Source organism: Myxine glutinosa, chromosome 11 (genome assembly GCF_964187855.1).
Source record: "Myxine glutinosa chromosome 11, kmMyxGlut1.1, whole genome shotgun sequence".
Taxonomy (NCBI): domain Eukaryota; kingdom Metazoa; phylum Chordata; class Myxini; order Myxiniformes; family Myxinidae; genus Myxine; species Myxine glutinosa.
The window spans coordinates 95,081,190-95,089,121 of NC_136271.1; positions in this window are offsets into that span (position 1 = coordinate 95,081,190).

Below are 7,932 nucleotides of genomic sequence, written 5' to 3' on the forward strand. Positions count from 1 at the left end.
CAGCTAACGAATGGGTATTGACCGCAACAAAATCTGTGTTAAGGAGGTTCACAGGGGGAATGGGGTGGGTGGGGGGAGGAGGGTTTGCCCCTCCCTCCCCCACCTCCCCCCCATTGATCACAACCTTCATCGCCCATGATGTACCAATATTTGTTCACGGCATTCAAAATATCAGGGTGTCAGGGGTCTGTGGGGGGTTTGAGTGACTTGCTCCTGATCCAGGTGAGCTTCATGACCCATGGTCCTATATTTTTGGTTTGTTATGTGTTTTTGTTTTGGGCCTATGTTAACCCACCCGACCAAAGGTGGATGGAGGTTATGTTTTTACCCCTGTCTGTCTATTTATTTGTCTGTTTGTCTGTCCGTTTGTGAACAAGATATCTCAAAAAGTTGTGGACAGATTCGAACGAAATTTGGTGGACCGGTTGGGTCTGACATGGACAAATAGATTCGATTTTGGTGAAGATCTGAATATGGATTCGTATGAGGATTAGTTAATTTTTTAATTAATTATTCACCATTGTGAGTTCACCATTCACCAAAGCCTGGTGTTGGTTTAGCGGTTAGGGTGCCTGCTTGGGATCCTTGGATCCTGGGTTCGAATCCCGGTCGATCGCTGAATTAACACCTGGGGGGTTGACTCAGCCTGTCATCCTTCCGAGGTCGGCAAATTGAGTACCAGCTTGCTGGGATGAATGATCACGGTGTGTACCCCAGTTTAGAATAGGCACACCGTATCCCTGTGCATCGAAGAGGCAACCAAGGGTTGGGCTAAAACGATCATTCATTCATATATTGATTTCATATTCATTGGGAGATTGGGCTAAAACCAACATACACTTTTTCTATCTTTATTTCCACATCGTAACCCACAACTTCCAAGTGAAAAATAAATTCGACAAATTTCAGAATTTTTTTAAAAATTACAAAACTTAAATATCTTGGTTAGATAAGTGTCCCACACCCTGAGTTAATACTTGGTGGAAGCACCTTTGACAGTAATTACAGCTGTTATTCTGTTGAGATAGGTCTCTACCAACTTTGCATACCTTGATTGGGCAATATTTGCCTATTCTTCTGTACAAAACTGTTCAAGCTCAGTCAAGTTGTGTGGGGAGCGTTGATGGACAGCAATCTTCAAGTCAAGTCACTCCACAGATTTTCGATTGGATTTCGGTCGGGGCCTAAAGATATTTTTGCTCCTTAGCCACTCCAGTGTATCTTTGGCCGTGTGCTTCAGGTCGTTGTCATGCTGAAAGGTGAACTTCCGTCCCAATTTCAGCTTTTTTTGCAGAGGGCAGCATGTTTTCCTCCAGGAATTTTCTATATTTTGCTCCATCCATTTTCCCTTCTATCCTGACAAGTGCCCCAGCCACTGCTGATGAGAAACATCCCCATAACATCATGCTGCCACCACCATGCTTCACAGTAGGGATGGTGTTCTTTGGGCGATGTGCTGTGTTGAGTTTGTGCCAAATGTAATGTTTTTCATTTAGGCCAAAAACTTCCATCTTAGCTTTGTCAGACCACAAAACGTTTTGCCACATGGCTTCACAATCTCTGGAGTTGTTATTATAATACCTCAAATGGGACTCATGGTGGGATTTTTTGAGTAAAGGCTTCCTTCTTGTAACCCTACCGTGCAGGCCAGACTTGGAGTGCTTGGGGTATTGTTGTCACATGCACGCAGTGACCAGTCTTTGCCACAAAGGACTATCTCTTTCAAAGTTTCCATTGGCCTCTTGGTGGCGACTCTGATCAGTCTCCTCCGGTTTGGTGGGACAGCCTGTTCTCGGCAGGGTCTTGATGGAACCATACGCCTTCCACTTATGAATGATTGCCTTGACTGTGCTCGAAGAGATATTCAAGATGTTTGAAATTTTTTTTTTATACCCATCCCCTAATCTCTGCCTATCCACCACTTTATCCCGGAGGTCATATACGAATCCATTTCCACCAAGGTCTTTTGAAAGCTCCTTGGTGCTCAAGTTGAGTCTTTGATGTGAAATACACTACCCAGCAGAGGAAACCTACAGGAACAGTTGATTTTATTCTGAACTAATCAGAATCACTACAATTTATCACAGGTGGGGCCAATTAACTTGGTGTATGATTTTGAAGGTGATTGGTTATACCTGAGCTAATTTACAATTGCTATTATAAGGGGGTGGACACTAATCCAACCAAGATATTCTAGTTTTGTATTTTTAATTAATTTTCTGAATTTTGTAGAATTTGTTTTTCACTTGGATGTTGTGGGTTACGATGTGCAAATAAAGGTGGAAAAAGTCGGTTTAATGGAATTTAATTCCAGGCTATAAGTTAACAAAAGGTGAAAATTTTGAAATGGGGTGCAGACTTTATATAGGTAAAGTATATAGTGATGCAGTTTTCCCTTTCTTGCTGAGTGGATTGTGATCCGATGTCCAGGTATTTTACAAACAGTGCCATCTTTTGTCTTTATTGACACCAGAATCAAATTGGATCCATATTGGATCATTATTGATCCGATAACTCGCAAACTTGGATCCGAGTTCATCAACACCATGACTTGTGTGGACTTCCTTGGGGTCAGCTTTATCTTTAGCGGGCGATACTGCTGCCAAACCATCTGAGTGACTGTTTTCATGACGGATGCCTGACTCAAGGAAGACTATCTGGCTGTGATGATGCATACCAAGTCTCGAAATAATTTGACATTTGTGTTCGTGAATATTTCTTCTGGTTACGCTTCCCATCACTGAAGCACAACTTCACCTGCAGTAATAGTAGGGTTGCCAGAGTGAGCTATCGTGCAAAATAACGGTTGAAGGTGGGGCTGGATGCTATACTTTCTTTGAATGGATTTTCTGGTAGATATATTCATTCCGCATAGATTCTAGGTTGTGTGCTCTGCGAAAACTCTTGCGAACTGAAATTATGGCCATAACTTTGAATTTTTGCATGCAACAATTTTGGTCAAAAAATTAGGGGTAGGGGAAATACATTTGGGATTTAGATAGGGTCAGCTTTGACGAAAACACACATGTTAGGCATCAGTAGAAAGGTATTGGCCCAGGCTACAATTTGGTCGTAAAATTATTTTGATTACATCACCGATGACGTCATCAGAGGTCAAAAGGTCACCGATTTGGAAGGGAAGTGAAAATTAAGGTATCTCGTCAATAGATTGCCCCATTTCAGACATACCAATAAAGTTAGAATAACAAATATACTCTTTATATAAGAAGACATATAGGCAAAGTTTTTAATATCATTAAAGTTTACAAAAGATGCGTATTTGTTATGTAAACCCATTTCAACGGAACGGTAATTTTTGGAAAAATCACCAAAATTGGGAAATTCTTGAGAAATACAGATAGCATTCATTATTTTCACTTTATGGTGTAGCAGCATAGATTCTATCTTGATCTAGCTTCATAATGCATTCAATAACAATTTTATATCAGATATTAACACTTTGGGTAGTAAAATTATTTTGATTACATCATCGAAGACGTCACCAGAGCTCAAAAGGTCATTGATCTAAAAGGGAAGTGAAAATCTGTTTTTATGTTATTCATATATCGAATAATGTGTCATTCATTTTTATTTCAGGCTTGTTGCTACACCCATCTTGGAACATCTATAGGGGACTCATCGATTCAAGTTGGTCAGAAAAGAAAGACTCCTAATGGGACAAATGTGAAAATCTAGGTACCTCTTCAATAAGATGTCTATTTCACATAAACCATGAGAACTAAAATAACAAACATATTACTGAAGAAAGTGAACTCACGAACAAAGTTTTTGATAGCGAGATATTCATCAAAAGTAATATAGTCATTATATTGACCCCTTGTGTTGTTCGAGCCAAATTTGTGGAAATTGCTAGAAAAATATGTATCCTGCATAATTTTACATTATAATGTTTTTTGTTATTTTACTCATTGGTACTCATGATGTGTTATTCATGTTACAGGTTTGTTGCCACAACAATTATGGAACCTCTGGGGGACTCATCGATTCAAGTTGGTCAGAAAAGGAAGACTCCTCATGAGACAGATTACGACTCCTGTCTAATCTGCCAGAAGAAGATATCATCTCCCCTTCAGAAAATCACAAGTAGAGGTTATGCATCATTATTGCAAGCTGTAACGCAACGGGGTGATAGTGTCGCATGCCGTCTCATAGACGATGCCAAAAACAAGGACTCATTCTTGCACAGAAATCCCAAGGTTCACGCTGACTGCCGCAGTGCATATGTCAACAAGAAAACCGTAGAACAGAAAAGGGTGAAGTTGCAAGCAGAGATCGATTCAAGTGAAGCACCTGTTTCGGCTTATCAACTCGCTCAAAGATTGTTTCGAAATTCGATTTAAAAACGACATGTTTTGTTTGTGGTAAAGAGAGAGACAGAAAAGGTGATAGAAAACTTCGTCTTGTTGCCACTGAGGATCGACAGCAAACGATATGGAACAAAGCGAAAGAACTACATGACGAAACAATGTTGCATTTATTGCAGGGAAGTGGTGATGATATGATTGCTAGTGATTTCAGGTATCATAAACTGTGCTTAGAGAACTTCTTAACGAAACGTGTTGTGGCAAAAAATACTGATAAGGGGTTAACGTCATACGAAGAAGGATTTCTATGGGTAATTTCTAAGATTGAACCGAAATTGTTCAACGATGGTTGTGTTTATTCAGTTTCTTGTTTGCGTGATATGCTAAGAAGTTGGTTACTTGATAATAATGTTGAAAATGCAATGTCAGTTGGTAGTGATATGCAGCTCTTGTCTAGGCAGTTTCAAAACCATTATGGCAACAGGGTAATTATTGTTCCACAGGTTGGAGCTTCCAATCTTTTATGCTCCTCTGAGCTAAATTTGGCAAAAGTACTTGCAGAAGTTAAAAAGCTAAAGAGTCGGTTAAAAGATTTTGATTACATTGAGCTTGGCACTGAAAATGAAAAAGTTACCACAGAGTCTGAACAGGTAGGTGTAGGTCAATACTGTGTGTCTATGAAAGAATCATTCCATACCGTGAAAGCTATTCGTAGTCAAGTGAAATATATCAGTCTATCAAGTGAAATAGAATCTATGCGGAATGAATACATCTACCAAAAAATACAGTCAACCAAAGTATAGCATCCATCCCCACCTCCATCGGGATTTTAGGGCCTTGGCTCCCCGACTATAAGGATGTTTGGTCGTATTAAAACAGTTGGCGATGTAGTTTTTTAGCATTAGTCCGGTCATTGGCCACTCGCCCATGTGTTCTTGGCCATCCTTTGTAAATTATTCCTACCACAAACCATGGGACCTCGGAAAGCAGATATTGATGCGTTCCTGACATGAGATCATGATCCAAAACAACACGTGGATACAGGGTGTGAGGGTGGGTCTTACTGACTTGAGACACGACAGAAGTGTGTGGGTGGAGGATGTGTTCCCTGGAAATTAATCGAACTGTCTGTGCAGGTTGAACTGGTGAGGAACAGTGAATAGTATCTGCCCCATTGGCCATTTAAGTTCACTTGTAAGTGACAACAGGCATTTTAAGGCCATTTTCCCTGCAAGAGTGGGGGTTAGCCTTGCGGCCCACATAACAATCTTCTCCATTTTTCCCTATTTTCTGCATCTCCCCTTGTTAACCCCCTTGCCCGCATTTCTTCTTCGACCATCTTCAGCCAAGTCTTTCTCGGTCTTCCCCGTCCTCTACTTCCTTCCACATTCATTTCCATCACTCTTCTCAACCAGTCACTTTCATCCTTCCTCAACACATGACCAAACCATCTCAAACTGTTTCTCTTCACAGCATCCATCACAGGCTCTATTCCGATCATCTTTTGCAATTCATCATTTGACTTCCTCTCTCTCAACGATACTCCACACATCCACCGAACCATTCGCATTTCCACCCTTTCCAGCCTTCGTTGCTGCTCTACATTCATTACCCACGTCTCGCTCCCATAAATCATAACACTTCTCACACATCTTTCCCTTCAGCTTCAACGACACTCCCCTCCTCGTCAGCACGCCACTCAGTTCCCGAAACTTCTTCCATGCACACCTCACTCTAGCAACCGTTGCTGAGTCTGATCCACCTTCTCCATTCAGCATGTCTCCTAGGTAACAAGATGTTTTCACACCTTCCAGCTTCAAACGTCTCCAAGATCCAACTCAACATTTCCTCCATCTGCAGCTCCCTCTGTGCACACCTTACACTTGAATGTAGCTGCCACACTGGTAAATGACCCTCTCAGACCACTACATTTTTGATGAACCCACTCAGCGCACATTGTACATTGAATTGAGTTCACTCCGACACCCTTCGTGCACAGAGCACAGGGCCATTTCCCAGTTCTTTCCACCTCACCACATGCTTTACCACTTGCCATCACCTTTGTTTTTCCGATATTCACCTTCAGACCTTTCGTCTCCATACATTCCTTCCACTTGTTCATATTCTCCTTCAGTCCATCCATACTTTCTGCAATCAACACCAGATCATCTGCATACAACAACTCCCACGGTAAACCCTCCTTTACGTTCCGAGACAGTACCTCCCATCAAAGCTACAAATAGTAGTGGACTTAGTACCGACCCCTGATGCACTCCCACCTTCACCTCAAACTCACCACTGTTCCCGTCCTTCGTCCTTACAGCTGTGCGTGCTCTTTTGTACATTGCCATCACTACTCGGATCAACCATTCCTCCACTCCTAACTTCCTCAATGCCCATGTCACTCCTTCACGTGGAACCCTATCGAATGCTTTCTCCAGATTAACAAACCCAAGAAACAACTTCTTCCTCTTCTCCATGTACTTCTCCTGCAACTGCCTCACAATAAAAAGCGCGTCTGTCGTTCCTCTTCCTGGCATAAATCCAAACTGCATTTCGTCAATCTTCACTTTCTTCCTTATCCTCCTCTCCAGCACCCTTTCCAATACCTTCATTCCATGCTCCAATAACTTTATCGCTCGATACGAGCCACAGTCCAGAGGGTCACCTTTCCCCTTGTATAGAGGGACGAGGGTACTCAGTTCCCAATCCACTGGAATGCGGCCTTCTTTCACCACCAGATTGCAGATCTCTGTCATTCTCTTCACACCCCAATTTCCCGCTGCCTTCAACATATCTCCCACAACTCCGGTCGGCCCTCCCGCTTTTCTACTCTTCATTGCTTTTATCGCTTCCTCAACTTCCTTCTCGGTTATCTTCTCTGCCGGTCCTAAAACTGGGTTACTCTCTATGTTGCCATCCCATTCATTCTCTGCATTCAGCAGTATTTCCATATATCTCTTCCATTTTCCTTTAATTCCATCTGGGTCAACGATTTGTCCCACTTCATCCTTCAAGCAACTCACCCCCATCACATCACACCTCTCTTTCACTATCTGCTTTGCAATCCTGAATACCGCTCTCTGACCCTCTTCCAAATCCAAGCGTTCTCCGAACATTTTCCTGCATGCCTCCTGCGCCTTTGCTACCTATTTCTTTGCAGCCTTCTTGGCTGCCTTATAACTTTCATGCTCTTCCTTTTCTGCCCCCGTACCCTTCGCCTTCTGCCACTCCTTGAACTTCTTCCTCTTCTCATCAATCTTCTTTCCAATTTCATCATCCCACCACCATGTTTCCGAGTGGAAATTTGTAAGTTCATTTGTACATTTTTTGTAATTTCATTTGTAAGTGAGAAGAGAAAAAAAGGGAACAGCAGCTCAGTATTCAAGTGGGTCATCATTTTTGGAGTCTTCGGACCCAGAAAATAGCAAGGAACTGGGATACAGAAATAGACCACAGACATGGTCCAGGAACCAGCCTCGAGGATAAAGCCTCTTGGAGGTTGTGGATGAAGCCTTTCGGAAGGTGCGGAACGAGTCTGTCTGTGAAAAATACTAGCTTGTTCAATTTATCATAAGGGTTTAACCAAGCCAGACAAGTCAAAGGG